Source organism: Ascidia mentula, chromosome 2, assembly GCF_947561715.1.
Source record: "Ascidia mentula chromosome 2, kaAscMent1.1, whole genome shotgun sequence".
Classification (NCBI taxonomy): domain Eukaryota; kingdom Metazoa; phylum Chordata; class Ascidiacea; order Phlebobranchia; family Ascidiidae; genus Ascidia; species Ascidia mentula.
This window is the reverse complement of record NC_138567.1, coordinates 16,344,641-16,369,379: the sequence shown is the minus strand read 5'-3', so window position 1 is coordinate 16,369,379 and position 24,739 is coordinate 16,344,641. Positions and strand designations below refer to the sequence as shown.

Here is a 24,739-nt window from a genome sequence, read left to right as displayed (position 1 = left end):
GCAAAATTGCGGAACACGACCAACCGTTCCGCAAGAATTGTTTATTGTTTCAATTCTTTTGCCCCCTTCCAATTGATACGGTGGTCGGTGTCAAGCATGTGGGCACATGGAGCAGATTTATTGGGTTCCATATTACCTACGGCTGCTTCATACGGGACGTCAAAATACATTTAGTCTGGACAATGTAAACTGTGTTGCAATCAAGTCAAGGTGAACCACGCCGGTAATTTGAGCATGGAATTACAGTATTTGGTTGGGAAGCAAGTACACAACGGTTTCGCGGCCACTTTTACTTCAGTGGCGTTACGTATTCCTAATTTCCGCTCACCAACTCCTTGTACACATGGTATGTTAGTGAATGCTGTGTATGTTTGTGTGGGCATGTTGTGTATGTGGAGTTTGAGATTTAGGTTAGTGTGAAACTTGTTTAGTTTTAAGACGTTCCGAATGTGTTTACGTTGAACCTTTCGAGTGAGTTGATCGCCAATACGTTCTGTTATATTAGGTTCTGGTCACAGTGTGTTTTTGATGTTTCGGATGGTGTGAGGTGTATTGTCGGTAGCGGTTTGTGTGTGCAGGCTTGAAAACATTGAGGTGGTGAATTTCATGTGTGATTGTGCAGTGACATTACGTCCAAGCTGATCTTGTGTTTCTCTAAACTTAAATTGTGGATTCTAAATGGTTCGACATGATTACGATACCCTGTGACCTTTTCTATCGGGAGTTCATGCAGTGTTGTGTTTTTTGTAATTTGATTTGGGTGATTTTGAGCGCAACATCTGTCGGAGTTGACGTAAACTGACTTACGACATCGAACGATACTTGACGCTAATGCATTAGTAATTAATCAGAAATAATCGTACGGAACATGGTGAAAAAAAGACAAATGTTATTGGAGCTAAATGTAAAAATGAACTTTTACACAAATTTAGACATCTTATTTATGTGGATAAGAAAGTAACGGAGACGACTGCGTTCGTGATCAAATCGGTTTGCTCCATCTTCACGATTCCTGACAATTTAATTTATTTCAACGACTTCCTTTTAGTGTGAATAAGGAGGTGCCTGTCTCGATTGCTTATAATGCTGAACAGTTTTGAACAAAATGTGCACTTGTATGGTTTCTCTCAATGGTTTTTGACCTCAGACTTTGATCTAAAACATTTTTCGCAAATATCGCAACGAAAAGGTTTTTTTCCAGTATGAATTTGAAGATGAACTCTTAGATTTCCTTTTTGAGTGAATTCTTTTTTGCAAATCGTGCACTTGTAAGGTTTTTCTCCAGTATGAGTTCGTCTGTGGATTTTGACATGCGTAGAAGTTCTGAAACATTTTTCGCAAGTTGTGCATTTGAAAAAAGAGAACATTAGATGAAATGTTGTCTTACGGCAGGATTACTCGGTTCAAAGTACAAATTTCACTTGGATTTTTCATTATTCTGTTGGAAACTATTGGGTTTAGAGGATATGAAAGTAATATTTCTTTATGAACTTTACACAAAATTCTTTGTGAAATACAAATCTGAAGTTCTTCTGATAAAAAACAACAAATACACACTTTTTGTTGAAACAGATTGTATTTTGTGACGTTTCGCCTGTACGAACGACTAGAATTCATCAGAGAATAAAACAAACACAGTAGAGAACCAAAAGGCAAGTAATTTAGCGACGTAAAATTACAAAGGGGCGCAACAGCTATAACACAGCTGGACATAAATCAATTACGGTTCAAACGGCCAAACATGGGAAACAAGAGTCAAGAATGGTTACAGGCAAAATTGCGAAACACGGGCGAAAGTATTTTTCTATCAAAACGATTTAACACATTAGGAAGCGAATTAATGAAATAATTTTCCACGACCAACCGTTTTGCCAAAATTGTTTCTTGTTTCAATTCTTTTGCTTCCTTATAATTAATACGGTGGTCAGTTTCAAGCATGTGGGCACATAGAGTAGAGTTATTGGGTTCCATATTGGCTACGGCTGCTTAATAAGGTACGTCAAAATAGATTTAGCCAATGTAAACTGTGTTGCAATCAAGGTAAGGCATTTAGTAAACCGCCCGTCATTTAAGGCATGGAATCACAGTCTTTTGGTTTGGGAAGCATGTTTTGTAAAATACATAACGGTTTCGTCGCCACTTTTACTTCAGTGGGGTTAGTTATTCTTGAAATGCGCTCAGAAACTCTTTGTACATATGGTATGTTAGTGAATGCTGTGTATGTTTATGTGGGGTGTGCGACTTAGGTTAGTGTGGAACTTGTTTAGTTTTAAGACGTTGCGAATGTATTTGCTTTCAACTCTCCGAGTGTGTGGATCGCCAATATGTGTAATCGTTCTGTATATAAGGTTCTGGCCACAGTATGGTTTTGATGTTTCGGATGGTGTGAGGTATATTGTAAGTAGCGGTTTGTGTGTGCAGGCTTGAAAAAATTGAGGAGGTAAGTTTCCCGTGTGGTTGTGCAGTGACATTTATGTCCAAGAATGATAAATGCTGGTCTTGTGGTGTTTCTCTAAAACTTAATTGTGGGTTCGAAATGGTTCGACATGATTATGATACCCTGTGACCTTGTCTTTCGCTATGATGAAGTGCGTGTCATCGACATAGAGAGCATAGGAGTCCCAGTGTTTTTTTGTCTGCTGCCTTGGATATGTTGATGTCATTCTTTAAATTCTTGTAGTCTCCGATTCTTCCCATTCAAGGTGGTAATTTGGCTTTTTAAATTTAGAAATTTTGCTACGAACATGGTCGGTATCTGCTTGTTTATCTATGTCGAAGCGTTGAAGAGCGGCTTCAAAGGCGCAGAGCAAATCAATGGTGGGCAAAATATTGTCCCTTTTCCAACACTGATTTTTCAGCTTTTTTAAGACACGCGAAGAAACGTTTTTAATCCAAACTATCTATAAATTTCCTATGCAGCATTTTAGCAATTGCCAACCAGACTTTCTCATAATTTCAAATGCCTGTCTTGTCTTGAAAGGGGGAAGTAACCTCAAACTTTTTGGAAGAATCATATGGTTTTTAGAGCTATGATTGAAGTGTAAGTGACTGTACTCCTTTTAAATCGTGCAAATTTCTTTAACGAACGTTCGAGTCCCTAAAAGCGTCGCTTTACTGTTTTCTTTTCTGATAATAAACTGAAAAAAGGATTTTGACCACCAGGAATTATGATGAATTAATAATCGATTGTGTAAGGATGATACACAGCATTTGGATTAAACCATGTTTTTCCTTCAATTCAGATTTGATGTTGGATGCTGCAGACTTTTCAAAAACAGTTATATCGTTTAAGATTCATTAATATGTTATACACTGTAAACTAATTTGGGTAAAATTGCAAAGGCAACTTTGGGTACAATGTTAACATACCCAAAGTTTTTGGGTAAAATGCTGCTTTATGATTTATACCCAAAGGAAAGTTACCCAAATAATTATGCCCAAAATTATTGGGCTTACTGTTGTTTACCCAAAAGTGTTTGGGTAAAGTGATGCTTGTACTGTACCCAAAAAAATTGGGTTATTTTTTTTGTTTTATTTTACCATACATTATCAATTTTGCAAACAAGTCTGAACCGTACATCGTCGGTATGGTTTGCATACATGTCAGTTTAAGGGCTAGCTAGCTTATAAAGAAAGAATGACAAAAATTTCATTCATACGGCATAGCTACAAATCGCTTTACGCCGTTAGAACTTTTGTTTGCACCACTCGCTGCTGCGAAATGTTTTTGACACCGGTTGATTACGTAATGCTGCGATAGAATTAAAAATAGTTTATTTGTATTATACTCTTACTATGGTGTTTTATCCTCATAATGAGCTCATAATAAATCTCAATCTTGTGAAAATAAACCACTTGAATTATCTGAATTTTATTGAAATCTGCTCGACGAAACAGATTTACCATTAAAACTATAAAAAAAATTCTAATTTACAATCCTTCAACCGTGTGAAGTACAAAAACATTTTTAAAACAATTCTTGTGTTTCAAAATTATTTTTTTAAAGTTCAAACAATGTGCGCGTCACGCCTGACTGCTCACTGAAAAGGGCGCCAAACTAACTTGCCTCCCCAGTCTTAGTTCTTTGAACTTCTTTGTCGCTACCTGTGCAAACGTGATACCGAACGTTTGGGCGCGCCTTTTTCTTAATTACAGGTAGTGTTGTAAGCTGTTTCGTGTATCATTTTGTGAGTTAATCAAAAAAAGTGAAAAAGACTTAGTATGGATTTAAGCATCCAGGGTTTAATTGATTTTGTCAAGACTACTCTGGAAGATGTCCCACAAGGGGAAGTTCTTCAAATAAATGCTGAAATTGAGAGTAAGTTTTACATATACTTCTTTAAACGTGAAAAAATTGCCAAAGCTTTGATAAATTACACTTAACTTGGAAAAGGTAGGCTATAAGCTATATATATATATTTTGCAGACCATGCCGACATCTAAAGAACGAGGCGTTTAGATGCTTTCTTGGAATAGTACAAATCAGCTCGTCTTGGACTAGGTGCAACAGATGGCAAGGTTAGAGTGAAGTATAACTTACCAAGTAATTCAATAACCATGCTTATTTATTTACATTTCACAGGCATTTTGGTACAAAAATATATCAGACCGATTAAATGTGCATGCTAAAAAACAGCGGAAGTGTCATGGGTACCCCTAAATCAAAAGAGCATATAACAACCCTCCTTTAAAGCGAAGAAAGGTTTCTCATCAATCAAATGAAGTACATACACAGGGCGAAAACTTGTATGACGAGGCAAAAGAAGTATGGATTTAAACTTTTTAAAGCTTTGTTATGATGGATTTTTGACTTGATTATTTTAGATCCTGCTGCATGAATTTAAAAAAACTTTGCTGCGCAATAAAAAACTTATTGCAGAAAAAATGGAGGAAACATTTTGTGTCTGCAAAAACTTTGTTTTGGAAAATAATCCTTCTCTTGTGACATTAATAAAAGAATGGCCAGCTTTAACTATGTACAACGAGGTATGTTAATTGTATTTTAATGTATTTTTGTTACATATACATCAAAGCCACATATTGACAAGTCAGAGCTCCACTGCTGATTCTTTAAATCTTCTTCTGACTTGCCAATTTGTAGCGGCTTTGAACCATAGCTTGACTGCGGTACTGTAAATTTATGGACTGAATTTAATGTAATTTCTATTTCTTGTAGTTGCTTCGTGAATTTAAAAGAAAACAAAATTTTACTGATGAAGCTGCTTTGAACAGCATTGCCAAAAACTTGTTTCAAACAATTATTAAATATTCTTCGGGAAAACCAAACAAAACATCCTATATGAAAAAAATATTGGACTTTTTGCCATTTGATGAGAATGATTGCTTTACTGGTAAGCCTGAAAAAACTATCACATAAAAATGTTACAAAATTTTTGTTTTTGTAGATGTTCACTTTATGGTTAGAAGATTACTTTTGTGTACTTAATCGAAGTCCAATACAAAACAGCAAGTCGGCAGGAGTGGTATTTGCTAGATTTGTGCCCTGTAAGTATAAGCAATCATATTTCATATTTTCATGGAAAATTTTTGTTGTTGTTTGGGTCATTGGCCAGGTCATTAGTGTGAGGGCAGTTTTTTTATTGACCTAATGTACTCCACAAGACTAGCAAGGCTATTAGCTTCCAAAAAGTTATTCTGTGCATAATTATTTAAAATTGGGCATAGTGTAAAAAGTACAATTTAGGTATTGGGAAGCAGCATCCTTATTATTTAGCACAGGCTAATAGTAACTGAGTATGTAACTAAATTGTTTTACTATTTAGGCCAACACAACATTTGAAGATACCAGGGCCGAGATCGGCAACAAACTGTGTTGATTGTATATGGAGACATTTTCTTGCCGCAAAAAAATTGCACTTTTTGCGGAGAAGAACCCTGTGCTCAGTGTGGACAGCATTTCTAAAGGCATCATAGCTTTATTTGCTGTGTATTATATTCTCAATTATCAATACTGCCCACATATTACCAAAACACTGCAATTTCTTCAAACATATCTGCTTAATATTCCTGAAAACTCAATGTATGATTCAGTGCGTGAGTTAAAACTTCAACTTGACAAAATAAGCCTGTAGTTATTTGTGTTGACTGTAGTTATTTTAAATGTTCATGTTCTTTCTAAAGAATGACAAGAAACAATAAATGTGATTCTTCGAAAAAACAAGCTGTGCAATGTCTATGATTAATGGGCAAAAAATGACACAGATTCTGGGTATAGTGAATTTAAACCCAAAATAGTGAACAGATAAAATTGGGTCGAATGTGTTTCTACCCAAAGATTATTGGGTAAATCTATAGGGTAAGAAGATATTTAACCCAAAAATTTTTGGGTATGAATAACCCAAAAAATATTTTGGGTTTCCCAATGAACAGACCCAATTTTTTTGGGCTTTTTCGACCCAAACTGGTTGACAGTGTAGGACATTAACTGGTGCAGTTGAAAAATTATGGGATTTACTGACGAAGTTTATTGGATTAGTCCTAACAGAGGCAATGAAAAATTTGTTAGAAGAATGAAATAATATATAGTCTGGTGTTGTGCATACCGCGGTACACATGAAATCGTGACGTGACATATCTGTGTGCGACACGAACTGAAGTCTATAAATGTTCCAGTACGTAACATGGTGAAAACAAGGCAAAATTTATTAGAGCTAAATGCAAAAATGCACCTTTACACAAAATTGAACAACTTATTTATGTGGATGATAAAGTAATGGGGACGACTCCGTTCGTGATAAAATCTCTTTGTTCGATCGATCCTCAGGATTCCTGTGTCGGTTTACCCGTTGTCGGGGTATGTCCCCGCTGGGTGACCGTGGGGTACGACTGCGTCTCGGCCTCGCACCCCAAGGGATCCGACTGAGTCTCGTTGGCAACTCGGCCTCGTATAGGCAACTTGCCTTCTCTATCTCAAGGTTTACTGTTGGAGTTAAAGAACTCCTTTACACAAGTCTGTGCGTCTTCTAAATAGTCTAACTCCCGACTAAACACATACATCCACCAAGCTTCAAGCCAGTCCAAAGTTGTTCATAAATCCATTTATTGATATAATCCAACGAATAAATCCAAGTACAGTACAGTACAATTGGGGCTCCTATACAGTGTACTGAATCAGAACCAACAACCTAGACCCTTACACAGCAACAGTTAAAACACACTGATTTGGCAGGCGCTAGTCGATCTGCTTATATAGTCTGCGGTTGTTGCGCAACTTGAATGCAACTTGAAGTTGACCGATTTGGTCGATTACGTCAGTTATTTATATAGCTTAATTAACTAAGTGCCCTAATAGGGTATTTATGTATAGGTAGACTTTGTTTTCAGAATAACTAAAAGTAGTTATGTTTATTTTAGCTTTATTTATCATTTGCGAAAGAAGTACTTGTGTTTAAATCAACCTTCATTTATTATTTGCCAAAGAAATGTCTGTAATTATTTTAACTTGATTTACATAGTTAGTTTGGTTGCCTAAGTTACCTATATGACTTTATTACCCAAATTACATGGTTTATAACCCATCTATAGTGTGGCTGCTTCTACCGGCTACAATTTTTTCACCTGCCACCAGCTCGGCAGGTTTTTCCTATTAAATTGTCCGGTCAGGAATTGACCTAAACCGGAAATGAGTTCTTCTTTTTTCCCATGTCGTTTTATTGGACATCACAACTTGGACATGCGTTGAACGCGTGATTACAGTGACTTTGGTTTTAACTCTCGGTCATAATATAGTTATACGCTTTGGGCCTTTTTTAGTATATACATGTGTTGTGCGGCGACATAATACCCCCCCGCTTGTCTGGTACTTGCGGTCCATATATGAACGCAAGTTGTTGGTTCTGTTGAAGAGAGCGACGTACAAAGTACACTCACAAATATATTTTATAGTACACCAAAATATATATATATATATTTACACAAATTTCCGTTGTTCGATTGTAACATATATACATATAACAAAGCAATCACGGGACACGATTGTTTAGACGAGGAGACATTTACAATGATATAATTGTAGATCCACAGATTATTTTAGTACATTATGGAGAGCAACGAGAATACATATACACAAATTTTACATTGATACATAGGCTGGTGTTATTAACACAGTAACAAGCGTATAATTGATGTTAAGTAAGCGTCTGATTGTTAATAGTTGCCACTATGTGGACTATATATCTCTTTTATTATTTCGCTTTGTCGCTTTGCGAAATTGTTTATAGCGTTCTTAGGCTTTACACCATGGAAATTGCAGGCAAGGTGTAAGTAGTAGAAGCACATTCGTCATTTGTATCGTGGTTTGGCTTGAAAAATTGCTGCAAAATTGCGAGCTGTGGAAGAGTGATTACACAGGATACCAACTACTTCCACGTTAATGTTCTTGGTGCCATTTAATATTAGAAAAAGTGAGACATTGGACATAAGTGTCCTCGTGAACAAGGCTGTAAATGACAAAAACTATACAATGCCTTGTATTTGTGAACTATTGCCGTGTATGTTGAAGACAAAAACGCGATTCGAATTCCTCGAGGTAAATACAAATCGCGAATTGAAGTGAAGATCTACGTTATTTATTGCAAGAAGATCCGTTTCACGTCACCCGACTGGGCCCAAATCAGGTTCAGTGGAACGGAGTCTTGTCGCGATATAGATTCCAAACGTAGGTATATCATGACTTATATTTATTTAAACAGCGCAATTGCATCAATATGTCGGCTGTTGCGGTCGCTGATCGAGTGACCCCATTTAGTTATTATAAGGTGTTGAGGGGTTAATCAGTGCTGAAGTTACGTATTAAAGGATACGCGTCGCATGAGATAGCTGCCTCAGGAATTTGTCTCCTGATTTGAGAGTTGCAGAAGTACAAGCGATACACGTTGCATGAGATTACATTGGCGGAGTAAAATTGTATGTAGCATTGATTCGGTTCTTATACATATATAAACACATAAAAACGTTTTGGTGGGTGAAACATAAAAAATGTAACGAATCTATGTAAAAATTGTGCGTCGTTAATTTATCAAAATTCTTGCAGATGCCGGGTGTTGGAAATTTTATGCGGCCTTCAGTAAACACAGACGGCTCACTATATTTGTAAATTGTAATAGTCTTGTGACTTTATGGATGACTTCACCAAGACCGGAGTAGTCATACCTTGAAATTTCATGGCGGTCATTACGCATGATGGTCGGTTCTGACTGGTGCATACAGAACTGTTCGCAGTTGAATTTGGAAAAATATTTCCTACTTCCATCACCGGAAAAAGGAGAGTTTACATACGGTTTTTGTTGCGGTTTAAAAGACTGCTTTGGGAAGCGAGGATTGTTTCCTCCTGTAATTGTTGCATTGCTACTTTGGCGTTTTCTGACGCTTGGGTACCTGGCCTTTTTGGTTTTGTACTGAGGCAATTTATCTGCAGTTGAAGAAGAGTGAAGTTTAGTTTTTTGTTGATGTTGGGGCACGTCTGTTGAGCCAAGTGTGTTTGCCACAACAATGCTAGGCTTGTCCTTTGCAGTTGTTTTTATAAGAGTGGTATTTGCATGACTGCCTCGGTGCGGAACTTTTACAAGGACTGTATTTATTTCCTTCGAGCTTTCTTTCATGTTAAATTGAACTGATTTCTTGTTTTGTGATGACTGCAACAGATTTTTATCAGGTCTGATAAACAAGTCGTGCTTTTGAAGGAAGTAGTATCCGAGAACAGGTCTATTAACTTTGCAAACAGAGAAAGTTACAGGCATGTTGCCGAAGCCAATGTCAATGTTGAGTACAGTTTGTCCAAAGTAGGGTATGGGCTCTCCGCCTGGTCCAATAAAATCTGATTCAACTTCTTGGGTGTGGTGCTGTGTAACTGGGAGGAAATTTTTGGATGATCCAGTGTCCAACAGAAATGACATTTTATTATTTTTGTCGTAAACATGCGGCAAAGAGTTTGAGGCTGACTCGGAATATTGCCGTCGATTTGGTGCTTTTGGAATCTGATTCGGTCGGTTCATAGGCCTACAGACGTTGATATTATTGACTTGATTGTAACTGCAAGGTTTGTTGCATTTTAACGCCTTGTCACCAAAGCGTGCATGATAAAAACACAAGCCATCTGTTGACTGGTGTTGGTGCTGGGTAGACTGAGTATTTATTTGCCCTTGCCTTTGGTATTGTCGGAAGGGCTGTCTGTGATTTCCTTGTTGTGGCTCGTAATAACAGTTTTGATTTCTACACTGTTGTACATATTCTTTTCTTGTCGGGCGGTATGAAAACTTTCGTCGGTTGGTCATATTGTTACTTTTGTTTTGTTCAACAAAATTTCTGCGACTTTGTTGTCTTTGATTGCTTATATCAGACTTTAACTCAGTAAACAGTTCTTGTATCTGACCGGTAATTCTCTGCATTTCATTGTTTTGTGTCTGATCTTCCGGTACACTATAATCAGTTGGCGTAATGATTCTGTCAGCCAGCAACCCCAGCTCTTCTAGAGATATGTCTGGGTGTTGGGCGCGAAGTACATTGCTGACGTCCCTTGGCATTTTATCAAGAAAATTTTCCACCACAATTTGGCGTGTTGTCTCGTCATAGCTTGGGTCTTTTGCGCACACTGCGCATAATCGTCCCATGAAAGTTGAAGGAAGTTCACCTGAGTCTAACCTCAAAGATTTCAGCTTTGAGAGCCAAGCTGTGCTGCTTGTTCCAGTGGACAAGCGAATTAAAGAATTTTTCAGAGTTGTATAAGGGGTAAGTGAAATAGCTGCCTGTGCAATAACGTGCTCATATCTGGCACATTGTTCTTGTGAAAATCCTGACAAAAGTTGAGCAAATTTGTCTCTGTCGTCCATTATATTATACGTTTGAAAGTATCGGTCGAGGTACAGAAAATAAGAGCGGTAGTTATGTTGCGACCATAGTTTTGGAATTTTAATTCCAGCTGTGAAGTTAAACGTTTGACGTGGAAAAGGTGCGTTTGTAAAAACATGTTGGTCGGGGTTGGATGCCCTTATGTCAGCATGCTTATCTTGGGAGGGAGGTATGCTAAATGGGTTTCTGCCCAAACTTTCTACATCATTTGTGTTTGGTCTGGGGGAAGTGCGACCTGAAACTGTGGGATTATCAGGTGGCAGTGTGTTTCCTTGATTTTCAGCCCACAAGGTGTCGGCCGGGGTTTCCATACTTGCTCTTATTTGAGTTTGATATCTAGTTCTAGATGCAATTGAGTTACCAGGTGGTACAGTTTTACGTTTTTTATTGCCTTTCTCAGCCAAAGTTGCGGACTTTACCACGTGCGGCAACGTGATGACTGTATATTAGCGTTTTGATGCAATAAATGTTTGTTGAATAAGCTGTTCTTCCTGATGGCACTTTCCTGTAGTTCCAGTGTTCTTTCTCCGTATGGGATGTAATTAGGAACAAGCTTTAGTAAATCTAATAGTAAGGTAATTCCGTTTGGCGCCTGATAAGGGTATTCTTTTCATAGGATGTGGGCAGATCAGTTGCGGGTATAATCCGTTATCCGTATAAATCCGTTAATCCGTATAAATCCGTTAATCCGTATAAATCAGTATAAATCCGTATAAATCCGTATAAATCCGTATAAATCCGTATAAATCCGTATAAATCCGTATAAATCCGTATAAATCCGTATAAATCCGTATAAATCCGTATAAATCCGTATAATTCCGTATAAATCCGTATAATACGTATAAATCCGAATAATCCAAACCGTTGCCGGAGGTTGTCTTCTTGTTTGTTAATGACTGGTGCAGTTGACTGCTTGCTGTTGCTGTGCTAGGTAGGCTGCTGGAACTGGAACGGGTGTGAATTAACCCGTTCGGCGGGAAATTTGACTGCTAAATCCGGAGATAGTCGGAATAATATCCGAAGAAGTTTTGATGAAACTGACTTGTGCAGTGAACTCGCCAAACTTCTGGGCACCAGTTGTCGGTTTACCCGTTGTCGGGGTATGTCCCCGCTGGGTGACCGTGGGGTACGACTGCGTCTCGGCCTCGCACCCCAAGGGATCCGACTGAGTCTCGTTGGCAACTCGGCCTCGTATAGGCAACTTGCCTTCTCTATCTCAAGGTTTACTGTTGGAGTTAAAGAACTCCTTTACACAAGTCTGTGCGTCTTCTAAATAGTCTAACTCCCGACTAAACACATACATCCACCAGCTTCAAGCCAGTCCAAAGTTGTTCATAAATCCATTTATTGATATAATCCAACGAATAAATCCAAGTACAGTACAGTACAATTGGGGCTCCTATACAGTGTACTGAAGCAGAACCAACAACCTAGACCCTTACACAGCAACAGTTAAAACACACTGATTTGGCAGGCGCTAGTCGCTCTGCTTATATAGTCTGCGGTTGTTGCGCAACTTGAATGCAACTTGAAGTTGACCGATTTGGTCGATTACGTCAGTTATTTATATAGCTTAATTAACTAAGTGCCCTAATAGGGTATTTATGTATAGGTAGACTTTGTTTTCAGAATAACTAAAAGTAGTTATGTTTATTTTAGCTTTATTTATCATTTGCGAAAGAAGTACTTGTGTTTAAATCAACCTTCATTTATTATTTGCCAAAGAAATGTCTGTAACTATTTTAACTTGATTTACATAGTTAGTTTGGTTGCCTAAGTTACCTATATGACTTTATTACCCAAATTACATGGTTTATAACCCATCTATAGTGTGGCTGCTTCTACCGGCTACAATTTTTTCACCTGCCACCAGCTCGGCAGGTTTTTCCTATTAAATTGTCCGGTCAGGAATTGACCTAAACCGGAAATGAGTTCTTCTTTTTTCCCATGTCGTTTTATTGGACATCACAACTTGGACATGCGTTGAACGCGTGATTACAGTGACTTTGGTTTTAACTCTCGGTCATAATATAGTTATACGCTTTGGGCCTTTTTTAGTATATACATGTGTTGTGCGGCGACACCTGACAATTTAATTTATTTCCACGACTTATTTTTAGTGTGAATAAGGAGGTGTCTGTTTCGATTGCTCGCACTGCCGAAACGTTGTGAACAAAATGTGCACTTGTATGGTTTCTCTCCAGTATGAGTTCGTACGTGTGCGTTTCGACTCCAAATTTGGCTGAACAATTTTTCGCAAAATGTGCACTTGTATGGTTTCTCTCCAGTATGTGATCGTCTATGGGTTTTGACCTCAGACTTTGTTCCAAAATATTTTTCGCAAATATCGCACCGAAAAGGCTTCTCTCCAGTATGAATTCGAAGATGAGCGCTTAGATTTCCTTTTCGAGCGAATAATTTTTCGCAAATTGTGCACTTGTAGGGTTTTTCCCCAGTATGAGTTAGTCTGTGGCTTTTGACTTCCGCAGAAGTTCTAAAACATTTTTCGCAAATATCGCACCGAAAAGGCTTCTCTCCAGTATGAATTCTAACATGCCTCTTTCGGTTGCCTGCATTGCTAAATCCTTTTGAACAAATTGTGCACACGTAGGGTTTTTCTCCAGTATGAATCAGAAGGTGCTCGTTTCGATTAGCTATAGTGCGGAATACCTTTGAGCGAATTGTGCACTTGTAGGGTTTCTCTCCAGTATGAGTTCGTCTGTGGAGTTTGATTTCCGTAGCAATTCTGAAAGATTTTTCGCAAATTGTGCACCGAAAAGCTTTTTCTCCAGAATGAATCAGAAGGTGCCGGTTTCGATTAGATATATTGCTGAATCCTTTTGAACAAAATTTGCACTTGTAAGGTTTCTCTCCAGTATGAGTTCGACTGTGGATTTTGACTTCCGTAGCAGTTTTGAAACATTTTTCGCAAATTGTGCATTTGAAATGTTTTTCTCCGCTTTGTGTCCGTACTCTTTTGTCTTGATCACTTTTCATGACTAACTGTTTGGCGCAACAACTACACACAAACCCTGTATGAATCTGCTGCTTTTTTGGGTTCCTTTTTGGTTGATTGTTTTGTCTGTCTTTCTTGTTTCAGAAACCAATATAGCAATATATCACGCAGTTAAATGTAGACTGATCTCAAATGTCTCGCAAATTGAAAATATATACAAATGGTTTTCTTGCAGAAATTCTGTGTTGCCTCAGGAACCAAGTAAATTGTATTCTGTTCAAGAAGCTTGATACTTTCCTTTCGTTCACGCAGTTGAGTGAACTCCTTTCACACAGTTTGACGTTCTGTTTGCCCACAATCGTTGCTGCTATGCTGGACAGGAAATTATCAATCGTGTCTGATTATTGTGTAAGATGCAGCCAGATGGCCACTGTTTCCACCTAAAAGGTCTCATTAGTGCAGCTGGTTTGACTATCAGACGACTTTGTGTCTGATTATGTTGCGCAGTAATGCATACACAAATACCAAACTGTTTTTTGCTTTTTAATGTTTTTCCTGAAAAGTCATTTTGTAATAATAATTTATATTTGCACTTTACTCAATGTCAACATACCACAAAATATCAGCAATTGTGAGCAACTTATTACGGTTGAGTATGCAAGGCATAATATAATAATGTCCTACAACTGACTCGAATAGCAATGTCCATATAATTTTACACATCGTTCGCCTACTTACAGTAAGTTTACATCTATACTTTTAATTTTGTACAAATTGGGCGTTCTGAATTTTCCGATTTAATACCATAAAATTCAAAGGCTATACGCACCCAAGGCAGAGTGTAAGGCTTGGTTTGCGCAGGGTCGTGAGTTCAAACCTCACCAGGAGCTTGATTTTTCAGATCTCGCTCCGACGAGAGCTGAGGTCGTTAAAGGGCCAGCGCTGTGTGGCGATCCTGCCTTGCTATGCGAATGCATGGTATTACTTCTAAAGGCCATTAAGTCAACAAATCTATTTAAACTCGTAAATTAAGTTTCATAGAATGTACTCATACACTAATAATACCTATATGTTCTTAAGCTTAGAAAGATCGGAAGCAGCTACATGGTGCCTAAATCACTAAAAATGACATGAAGAACTTTGTGTAAATTTCCTTTGGAAATAAAACTTGTCCTCTACACCTGATGGTTTCCAGCATAATATTGCTGCTAGTCATTTGGACTTAATAAGGTCACGGTACGTAAACTGGCTTACAGCGTGGCATGTGATACAGCAGTTTCGCCAAAAAAAAATGGAAAAAAGCTAACAGAAAAAAAGTAACTTTAAAAGCCGGGGACAACAACAAAATAACTGTTTTTCTCTGAAAGAAATTTGAAACCTCACTAAAATTTCATATTTTTCATAAAATATCCGTTTTGATGACAGCTATTTTGTTTCGAGGATTTGCTCGAATCTTGTAAAAATAAACGATCATTTAACGGCAAAAGCACAAACTTGTTTATGAACACAGGATATCATTTCAAAACCTGATTATTTTAGTACAGAATGCCTCCATTTCAAATGAAGTGTGTCATTCTAAGTTTTTTTTGCAAAAAGTTGATATTACTAACAATAAAAAAGTTGTTTAATAAAAGAGACAATTGTTGAATATTTCGCCGAAAAAACCTGCACGGATCCTTTTTGTATTGTAAATCAGGTTACCATCTCCCCCAAAGTAGGGTCCCGTTTTAACGGATGGGGTTTTGCCAGACCAAATTCGCCAGTTTTTAATGCCGGTATTTTTCCAATTTCCCAAACGACTTCTTTCAAAACTGGTGTAGTAAGCTGTAAAATTACAAATGCAATGTATGCTGAAGAAAATAAAGTGCTCAAAATTCGTTTAGCAAAAAATTTTCAGAATCGCTTATGTAGGTGTCCATAAACAATAGTCTTTCAACATTTCGATATTAAGGTAGGTCACGGCTACAAAGGAACTAGTACAATACTACAAAATAACCGGTGCAAACGTTGACAACTGAAATACCAATCAAACTAGATTGGTACAATACCCTATTTGTATTTTGTATTTATAATTTTAAAATTTGAGAATTTAGAAATTACCACTTTACAGACAATTTTTACCTGATTAGTACCACAATTTTTTTATCATTTAACGTTTAGTTGCAAACGACTTGTAGTTTTATTTTTTGCACATTTTGTTTGCATATCTTTATATTCACTTTACCTCAGTATTCACTTTGATTTACAAATATTTTTGTTGTTTATTTCCCACTTTCATTTTTATGTATTATCCTCATTTAAGGTTTATTGTTATACGCCCAAGTACCATCTGAATGACGGCGGGCGAAGTCGGTGGCAAAACCATGCAGATCTCATATGATGGCGGTTGTTTGTTGGAGTTTTTTGATACGCTGATGTATTCTTGTGTGTAGAGACATTTGAGACTCTGCGATTAGTGTCCTTCCTTTTAAATATAATAGTAACCCCTTGTGCGGTCCTGGGTTTTACCTATGGGCGGTTAGTGCAGGGTAACCTGGCCGTTTTCCCAAGTTGAGGTTGGCGACCCTGCGCAAAATCGCAGTTCGGTTTGGGAAAGCTGTTTGTTTAGACTGTTATCATATTATGTTGGTTTTGCTGCCAGGTATGTTATATATATAGGCATATTTCTCCAGTATGAGTTCGTCTGGATTTTGACTTCCGTAGCATTTCTTAAACATTTTTCGCAATTATTGCACCGAAATGACTTCTCTCTAGTGTGAATTCTAACATGCCTCTTTCGGCTGCATACACTGCTAAATCCTTTTGAACAAAATGTGCACTTGTAGGGTTTCTCTCCTGTATGAGTTCAACTGTGGATTTTGACTTCCGTAGAAGTTTTGAAACATTTTTCGCAAATTGTGCATTTGAAATGTTTTTCTCCACTTGGTGTTCGTACTCTTTCGTCTTGATCACTTTTCATGACTAACTGTTTGGTGCAACAACTATCCACAAACCCCGTATGAATATGCCGCTGCTCTTTTGGGTTCCTTTTTGGTTTAATGTTTTATCTGGATTCCTTGTGTCAGAAACCACAATAATATGTAAGTTTTTGTTAGGTTGGTCGTCTTTTCTGCATTAAACTTTAATAACTGTTGTTGTTTGTGCACAAAACAATATAACACGCAGTTAAATGTAAATTAATCTCACATATATCGCAAATTGAAAATATTTATAATTGGTTTCTTTTTTTAATTCTGTGTTGCCTCATGAACCAAGTAAATTGTATTCTGTTCAACAAGTTTGTTACTTGCAGCTGATTTCGTTTCATTCACGCAGTTTCGTGAACTCTTTTCACACAGTTTGACGTTCTGTTTGCCCACAATCGTTGCTGCTATGCTGGACAGGAAATTATCAATTGTGTCGGATTATCTTGCGCAGTAATGCATGAAGAAATAGTAAATTGTTTTGTGCTTTTTAATATTTTATTTCACTTGTAAGCGATGACAGTAATTGCATCTTCGTTGATTTTTGTAGTTTTGCACATAAACTTCATACAAACAAATAGGAAACAAAACAACTTTGATATTAGTGAAAGCATCATATTTAATACCTTGTGATTGATATATTGATTACACTTACACAAATTCAGCTATGTTTATCTGCAAAACTAAGTTAAATGTACACTCGTAAACTGTATGAGTCGTGTGTTTTTCGTGAGCGATACCGGGAAAGTTATTTGTATGTAAGCCAGAATACCACAGTAATCCTGTATGGAATAAACTGTGATTGTGGGGAAGATCTCATCTATTTCATTTCTTTATTGTTGGTAAACGACATTGAAACGTCATTGAAGTAAAGAGCAATTACAAGATATGACGTCACGCATTTGCATGGGTTGTTAAATAAACTTTGCTGGCCAGAAATTGTTAATCCATCAGCACTCGTACAGGCGAGCCCAATGTGTTACGCAAAAAAATGGGCGCAACAGCTAAAACACAACTGGACAACATCGATCACGGGTCAAACGGCCAAACATGGGAAACAAGAGTCAAGAATGGTTGCAGGCAAAATTGCGGAACACGGGCGAAAGTACTTTTCTATCAATACGATTTAACACATTAGGAAGCGAATTAATAAAATAATTTTCCACGACCAACCGTTTTGCCAGAATTGTTTCTTGTTTCAATTCTTTTGCTTCCTTCCAATTAATACGGTGGTCAGTTTTAAGTATGTGGGCACATAGAGCAAATTTATTGGGTTCCATATTGCCTACGGCTGCTTAATACGGTACGTCCAAATACATTTAGTCTGGACAATGTAAACTGTGTTGCAATCAATGTAAGGCATTTAGCAAACCGCCCGTCATTTAAGGCATGGAATCACAGTCTTTTGGTTTGGGAAGCATGTTTTTACATAAAAGTACAACGGTTTCGTCGCCACTTTTACTTGAGTGGGGTTAGTTATTTTTGAAATCCGCTCAAAAACTCTTTGCACATATGGTATGTTAGTGAATGCTGTGTATGTTAATGTGGGCATGTTGTGTATGTGGGGTTTAAGATTTAGGTTAGTGTGGAACTTGTTTAGTTTCAAGACGTTGCGAATGTGTTTGCGTTCAACCCTCCGAATGTGTAGATCGGCAATATGTGTAATCGTTTTTTATATAAGGTTCTGGCCACAGTGTTTTTTTGATGTTTCGGATGTTGTGAGGTGTATTGTGGGTAGCGGTTTGTGTGTGCAGGCTTAAAAAATTGTGGTTATGAATTTCCCGTGTGGTTGTGCAGCGACATTTACGTCCAAAAATGATAAATGCTGGTCTTGTTGTGTTTCTCGGGTTCGACGTGATTATGAAACCCTGCGACCTCGTCTTTTCGCTGTGATGACGCACGTGTCATCGACATACAGCGCATAGGAGTCCCAAAATTTGTTGGTAAATGTGGTGTTAATATGTGAAAACAGTCGACTCTAAACACAGCTGTAATGCCTATTTGATGGTTGATAACATAAGCTTAGTGGGTTCATGCAGTGTTGTTTCCTGAAGTAATTTGTCGAAGGAGATTCTGAGCGCAACATCTGTCGGAATTGACGTAAACAGACTAACGACATAAAACGATGTTTGAAATCATGCTGTAGTAATTTATAACACGCCACATTTTGCATGTGATCAGACGTCACAAACTTGATTACTGAACACTGAAGCCAGGCTTGGGAGCCGTAGGTAAAAATAATTCGCAGTAATTAACCAACGAAGTTCCAAATGCACTGGTAAGATTTAACAAGCGAATTATTTTACAGACCGCAGAATGCATTAATCACTCTTTAAAAACTGCGGGTCTATACAATGCATTATGGGAGATTTACGTGAACGGCCAAGGCGCAAGTTATATTTCACATTTGCAAATCCTTTTTAGCCCGCACCGACCATCAAGCTTTGCCAACTCTGCTCAGTACAAAGCTTTTTCGTTTAACTAATTGGGATTTTTGAACACAAGCCTCATGTCGAACCTATCTGTATTGGTATGCACGACCTTAACGAACACTGTGGTTACTTACAAGTTATGATAATCCTGTTAATTAATTTTTCGCTGTGATAATATTAACGTTATATTGACCTCACACGGCAGCAAAAAAGTCCATTATATGACTCGTAAACACGAGCAATTCACTGTCACTCATTCATGTCCCCTGAGTGTCATTTTAATCTACTTTATTATATCCTTGTTTGTGTATTACAACTTTTGTGTGTTATGTTTTGTGTTAAAATAACATTAGGCTCAGATGTAACGGCAGGATGTTCGAGTTTTTTTACAGATATTTGCAGATCCTTCTGCATTGATGGATGTTTCTTCCTATCGTTCTGGATCACTGATTGTAACGTGCTTTTTCAACGGATCGGCGGCGTTACACGCTACACAGCAGTTTTGGCCTTTGCCCAAATGTGTTAAAAACGCGTCCCAAATTCTCCTAGGTAGTGGCCAAGCCCGCAGAACACAACAGACGCTTGTATTCAATACAACGGAAATGACCAGCACAACACAAACGCGCCAGAACAGGAACGGTTTCTATAAACAAGAAAGAAATACAATTGTGTATAAGGTTTGCAAACATTCTAGTACACTCACCAAACTGTTTTGCGACCGATCTATAAGCAGGCACAGGCTGCCCGTTGCGAAATCACATTCAAAGGCTGCATCAATCAGATGCCGGCAAAACTTCCAAATGTCACACAGTTATCAGACATAAACACAGTTATCAGCCGTAACCACTACTCACGCCTTATTTAAATATGATCCTTATTGTTAAATTACATGACAAAAAAACTGGCAACACAAGTACAAGCAAACATAACCACGCGGTCTGCACGCGCACAGCTACTGCGCAGCCTATGGTATGAGTGTTGCACCAAACATAGAAATCACAACAATATCGAAAAGAACTAATAAACGTTGGTTTGGGAATCTACACTGATGTTGAATTCAGTTTTCGTGCAATGTTTGTTTCGCTATTCAACATGTTATAATGCTGCCGTTGCTTACACAGCATTTGGATTAGACCATTTTTCCCTTCAATTGAGAAACTTGCACTTATGCACAGATATGTAAATTAGAGCAAATGCCCAAAGAAGAATAAATAAAATCACAGGAAGAAAAGTTCTTGTGAATTTTTTATTTCCGCATTTCGAAAGTTCTTACGTACAAACGATATTTTAGGGAAATATACTGATATAAGAACTTTAAACATTCCATTTGGCACCTTGGTCTTAACAGATTACATATTTCCTGTTAAGGGGATAACATTTAACATCTACACCAGTATAGCAAAACTTTAAATCTACAAACACCAAGATATCACAAGTAATACAAAACTTCATAATTTCTGTCATATAAACCTACACTTGGGAAACTGCTCCAAAAATATATGTGCATATGTAGCGTCTTTTGCGTGACTGCAATATTTATGAGTAAAAGCATTGAAACTGGCGCTCGTTATAATAATAGTGTGGTTTTTAAAAAATGTTCGTCCTTTAAACTAAATTAATTTACGACGGGTTAATCTAATTTATGAGAATAAAATAATACATAGTCTGGTGTTATGCATACCGCGGTACACATGAAATCAAGTCGTGACATATCAGTGTACGGCACGAACTTAAGTCCTCGAATGTTCCAGTGAAACTTATTTACCGTATGTGGATAAGAAAGTAATGGGGACGACTCCGTTCGTGATAAAATCTCTTTGTTCGATCGATCCTCAGGATTCCTGACAATTTAATTTATTTCCACGACTTATTTTTAGTGTGAATAAGGAGGTGTCTGTTTCGATTGCTTATAATGCTGAACAGTTTTTCGCAAAATGTGCACTTGTATGGTTTCGCTCGAGTATGTAATCGTCCATGTTTTTTGACCTCAAACTTTGTTCCAAAATATATTTCTCAAATATCGCACCGAAAAGGCTTCTTTCCTGTATGAATTCGAAGATGAGTGCTTAGATATCCTTTTCGAGCGAATGATTTATCGCAAATTGTGCACTTTTAGGGTTTTTCTCCAGTATGAGTTCGTCTGTGGATTTTGACTTCCGGAGAAGTTCTGAAACATTTTTCGCAAATATCGCACCGAAACGACTTCTCTCCAGTATGAATTCTACCGTGTCTATTTCGGTTGCCTGCATTGCTAAATCCTTTTGAACAAAATGTGCACTTGTAGGGTTTCTCTCCAGTATGAGTTCGACTGTGGATTTTAACTTTTGAAGCAGTCCTGAAACATTTTTCGCAAATTGTGCACTTATGAGGTTTTTCTCCAGTATGAATCAGAAGGTGCTGGTTTCGATTAGCTTTAGTGCGGAATGCATTTGAGCAAATTGTGCACTTGTAGGGTTTCTCTCCAGTATGAGTTCGATGGTGGATTTTGACTTCCGAAGCAGTTCTGAAACATTTCTCGCAAACTGTACACTTGTAGGGTTTTTCTCCAGTATGAGTTCGATTGTGGATTTTGACTTCCGAAGCAGTTCTGAAACATTTTTCGCAAACTGTGCACTTGTAGGGCTTTTCTCCAGTATGAATTCGACTGTGGATTTTGACTACCGAAGCAGTTCTGAAACACTTTTCGCAAATTGTGCATTTGTAAGGTTTTTCTCCAGTATGAGTTCGACTGTGAATTTTGACTTCCGAAGCAGTTCTAAAACATTTTTCGCAAACTGTACACTTGTAGGGTTTTTCTCCAGTATGAGTTCGACTGTGGATTTTGACTTCCGAAGCAGTTCTGAAAGATTTTTCGCAAATTGTGCACCGAAAAGGTTTTTCTCCAGAATGAATCAGAAGGTGCCGGTTTCGATTAGATATATTGCTGAATCGTTTTGAACAAAATTTGCAGTTGTACGGTTTTTCTCCAGTATGAGTTCGACTGTGGATTTTGACTTCCGTAGCAGTTTTGAAACATTTTTCACAAATTGTGCATTTGAAATGTTTTTCTCCTCTTTGTGTCCGTACTCTTTCGTCTTGATCACTTTTCATGACTACCTGTTTGGTGCAATAATTATTCACAAATCCTGTATGAATATTCTGCAGCTGGTTCGGGTTTCTTTTTGATTTATTCTTTTGTCTCCCTTGTGCCAGAAACCACAAAAACATGTAAGTTTTTTATTAGGTTGGTCGTCTTTTCTGAACAAAACTGTAATAACTGTTGTATCTCGCAAATATTTACAAGTGGTTTCCTTGTAGAAATTCTGTGTTGCCTCAGAAACCAAGTAAATTTTATTCTGTTCAACAAGTTTGTTACTTACAGCTGATTTCCTTTCGTTCACGCAGTTGAGTGAACTCTTTTCACACAGTTTGACGTTCTGTTTTCCTACAATCGTTGCTGCTGTGTTGGACAGGAAATTATCAATCTGTCAGCAAATGTGTGCCACTTGTTACGGTTAAATATGCAAGGCATGATATAATAATGACCTACGTTTGACTCGAATAGCAATGTCATTATAATATTACTTGACGTTTATTTAAGCGATGACAGTAATTTGCGTCTTCGATGTTTTTTGTTGTTTTTTTCGGTTAAAAGTCAAATTATCATATTTATTACCTTGTTATTGTTATATTGATTAAACTTCCACAAATTCAACTCAGTTTATCCGCAAAACTAAATTAAAAGTACACTCGAAAACTCTATGAGTCGAATATTGTTCGTGAGCGATACCGGGAAAGTTATTTGTATGTAAGCCAGAATACCACAATAATTAGGTATAGAATATTTGTGGGGAAGATCTCAACTATTTCTTTTTTTATTGTAGTTAAACGACATTAAAACGTCATTGAAGTAAAGAGCAATTACAAGATATGACGTCACGTTTTTGCATGGGCTGCTAAATAAACTTTGCTGGCCAGGAAATTGTTATTCCATCAGCACTGGTACAGGCGATCCCAATGTGTTACGTCATGAGCAAAACATTGACCAACGTTTTTGAGTTGAAAAATCCTTATTTCATATACTTTTCGTTAACATTGAAAAAACAATTGGTTGCGTTACCATGTAAAACTTTTGCGTAGTGAGCGCCATGTAAATATGTGCGGATTTTTTCTTAGAATAAAATTGATCAGCCTATGTAAAGGGGCTTACGCCCATGCAAAGAGCCTTATCTATTACGTGGGTCTATTACTATCTATTACGTAGGTTCTCAACCTGGGCAAAATAATAAAGACATTTTGCTGTAGTTTTAAGCATTTTTTTTGTGAAATACAAATCTGACGTTTTCTGATGAAAAACAAGAAATATATACATTTGTTAAAAATACTGTATTTCCTGACGTTTCGCCTGTGCGAACGACTAAGGTTCTTCAAAGAACAAAACGAACACAAGGGCAAGTAATTTAGCGACGAAAAAGTACAAAGGGGCGCAACAGCTGATGGACAACAACAATCACGGGTCAAACGGCCAAACATGGGAAACAAGAGTCAAGAATGATTACAGACAAAATTGCGGAACACGGGCGAAAGTATTTTTCTATCAATACGATTTAACACATTAGGAAGCGAATTAATAAAATAATTTTCCATGACCAACCGTTTTACCAGAATTGTTTCTTGTTTCAATTCTTTTACCCCCTTCCAATTAATACGGTGGTCAGTTTCAAGCATGTTGGCATATAGAGCAGATTTATTGGGTTCCATATTGCCTACGGCTGCTTTATACGGGACGTCAAAATACGTTTAGTCTGGCCAATGTAAACTGTGTTGCAATCACGTCAAGGTGAACCACGCCGGTAATTTGAGCATGGAATTACAGTATTTGGTTGGGAAGCAAGTACACAACGGTTTCGCGGCCACTTTTGCTTCAGTGGCGTTACGTATTCTTAATTTCCGCTCACAAACTCCTTGTACATATGGTATGTTAGTGAATGCTGTGTGTGTTTATGTGAGTATGTTGTGTATGTGGGGTGTGAGATTTAGGTTAGTGTGGAACTTGTTTATTTTTAAGACGTTCCGAATGTGTTTGCGTTGAACCCTTCGATTGCGTTGATCGCCAATACGTTCTGTTATATAAGGTTCTGGTCACAGTGTGTTTATGATGTTTCGGATGGTGTGAGGTGTATTGTAGGCAGAGGTTTGTGTGTGCAGGCTTGAAAAAAATGAGGTGGTGAATTTCCCGTCTGGTTGTGCAGTGACATTTACGTCCAGGCTGGTTTTGTGGTGTTTCTCTAAACTTAAATTGTGGATTCGAAATGGTTCGACATGATTACGATACCCTGTGACCTTGTCTATCGGGAGTTCATGCAGTGTTGCGTTTTTTGCAATTTGTCTTGGGTGATTCTGAGCGCAACATCTGTCGGAGTTGACGTAAACTGACTAACGACATCGAACGATAATTGACGCTAATGCGTTAGTAATTATTAATCAGAAATAATCGTATGGAACATGGTGAAAACAAGACAAGTGTTATTAGAGCTAAATGT

At 37.6% G+C, this 24,739-nt stretch overlaps 1 protein-coding gene and 1 pseudogene across 12 annotated transcripts in view; one reads left to right on the top strand and one right to left on the bottom strand.

The window, feature by feature from the left end:
- Positions 1–24,739, top strand: part of LOC145890428 (NACHT, LRR and PYD domains-containing protein 12-like) — a 481,386-nt gene that overhangs the window by 203,618 nt on the left and 253,029 nt on the right. The gene's annotated exons all lie outside the window — the stretch shown is intronic.
- Positions 21,231–23,957, bottom strand: LOC145888956 (uncharacterized; annotated as a pseudogene).